This window comes from Montipora capricornis, chromosome 5 (assembly GCF_036669925.1).
Source record: "Montipora capricornis isolate CH-2021 chromosome 5, ASM3666992v2, whole genome shotgun sequence".
NCBI lineage: Eukaryota > Metazoa > Cnidaria > Anthozoa > Scleractinia > Acroporidae > Montipora > Montipora capricornis.
The window spans coordinates 30,613,593-30,616,092 of record NC_090887.1 but is presented as its reverse complement, the minus strand read 5'-3'; positions in this window follow the sequence as shown (position 1 = coordinate 30,616,092).

Genomic DNA, 2,500 nt, shown 5'->3' with positions numbered 1-2,500 from the left:
CGGGAAGATTTTAGATTTTAACTCTCCAAAGTCCCCTTTCCCATGTTTCTGACCGACTTCCGTAAAACGTTGGAAACCGGTATGGATCTACCTCTGAAGATGGATTCGCTTACCTTTCTTTCAACCACGGTGTCCAGAAAAATCAGGAAAACAAGATAAGTCCCATCAAAACCAAGGTTGAGGATAACTCATCTCCAGGTTCTCTCTGTGTTCCAAGATGGCGGACATGTCAAATTCCCGACCATGGGGTAATGCCTACATGTCAAAATCCCAACCCAGAGGAAGGCTCTCTGAGTCAATTTCCCGTAGGTAGCCCCCCACCCTGGGGCTTAACATTGATAGGTGCATAAGTAGCTCTCCACGTCGCCATTTTGAGCGAGTGACGTATACAAGCTCCAGTACGCATGCTCTCTGAGGTAAACTGCTTGCGAAATACATTATAATAATTTATGCATTAGGATCGGCAAATGAAAAGTACCGCGTCTGAATCAAAGCCGTTCCAAAGGCGTTCCAAAGGCGAAATTCCCGGCTAATCCGGGCGGGAAGAACGGGTGAGCCGTTCCAAATTGATTCAGACGCCGATCTTTTCATGTACTTAATTCAAGGAATTAGGTTCGGTTCACGAAAAGATCGGCGTCTGAACCAAGGCTAAGTCCAGCCACAAAATATTCGTAGCACAATATCGTACGCGAACAAAGTTTATTTCATGTCAATATATAGGATTAGTCAGTACCAACATTTTATTGATCCAGTTGGGAACAGAAGTTGCAAAATTCGCCACACAATGGTTTTCTTTGTCTTTCATTTTCCTACAGTTTGATTGGTTACCATAAACAAGCCTTGAAATCTGATTGGCTGTTTTGTTTTAGTGTTCATTTCTCATTGGCTGGGGAAATGGTGTAATTTAGAGCAAAAATTAGTGTGATTTGGGAATAAATCGCACTGCTGAGAGCCAATCAGATTGCAAGGATCACCAGTGATTTCTAAATGGATGTAATAAATCACCCATACAGTAAATGGGTTTGCCAGTAACGCTAAGCTTTTCCAGAGTTTGAGCAAAATACTCTTGAAATCTCTTTCTGGTGAGTTGTGTTGTCTGTAGATTACCCCACAGTTTACATTTGCATGGTTCTTAAATTGGATTTCAATCCATAGTGCCTGAAAAGCCTCCTCTGATGTTTTTTTTTTCTATAACTTAGAGGCGTCAGGACGTATTCAAACAAATAACCTGGAATATTTGGATTAAAACCAAGAAAATTTGGATCAGTTATCTTTGTCTCACTGATTCCAATAACACTAAACCTATATTGTAATTCATCTGATAAATGAACCTGGAAATCATCAAGATTGTGCTTTAGACTTCTGATATTATTATGAAGGAGAGCGAAGGTTCCGTCGCATCGGCAAGGCTCAGGAAGATTTAATTTTAGTTTATTAAAGCTATGAGGAGAATAATAGCGACTTCGTAATTTTGGTTTAGCAAGATTAAGGTTAGGTTTGATATCACTATCTGCGTTTAGACTAAACAAGTCTAGGTCGTATATACTAGTTAGTTTTCAGGATTTCTCTTAGTCGGTAAGTTATCCAGTAAAAGATTATTAAATTGACCATGATAGGAAAGAAAGTTAAGATCATAATACGGCAACTCGCTAAAAAGCGATTTATTTAATTTCAAATTGTCGCTACAGCTCATACTTAACTGAACCTAAATCACTCAGCTGGTAGATTACAAGGAAGATACGATATCTTCCTCCAGCTGTCGTAGGTCTCCGATTTTCGTGATCTTGATTGGCCGAGATTCACTCGTCTTCCTAAGGTAGATGTTGGAGTTTTTTGCCCAGCAGTATTGAAGTTTATGGCGATCCTTGAACTTCTTGGCTTCGTAAAAGATCTGTTGCTGATTTGGAGTTAAGTGATCAAAAATTTGCACACTGTCGGAGAAACCAACCCTCACTGGATCTACTTTGCACACGTGTTGCCGTCGAGCCATGGCTTCATATTTCGCTAAACACAGGACAAATTTACAGATGATTGGTTTTGGCCCGCCATTTTGTTTGTGGCTTTGTACACGGTGGGCAATATCAATATCCTGCAATGACACATGAGCTCCCATTCGAATAAACAAGGGAACACGGAGGTCGCTTGTCATCTTGGCAGATTCAGGAGAACCAATTTCTGGGACTCCTATAATTTTAACGTGAAACTGGTAGCTATAGTCTTGTAGGTCTTCGATTGCTTTCCCGATCGTGTCAACCTTAGATTTTATCTCAAGTAGGCTTGAATTTAATCGCTGTATTTCCCGCTGAGCATGTTGACGAAACTCACCAAAGTCATCGTATTCTTTGTTAAGAAATTGTAGGCTTGATTGAGTCTCCGCGGTTTAATTAAAAAAAATAATAAAAGAGAAGCTTCGATGCTCTCGCTTGAGCTGGGAGGTTCCATCTGCTGAATGGTCATTTTCAGCTTGTCGATTTCGCCAGTTAAAGTCTCCACCTGCGCT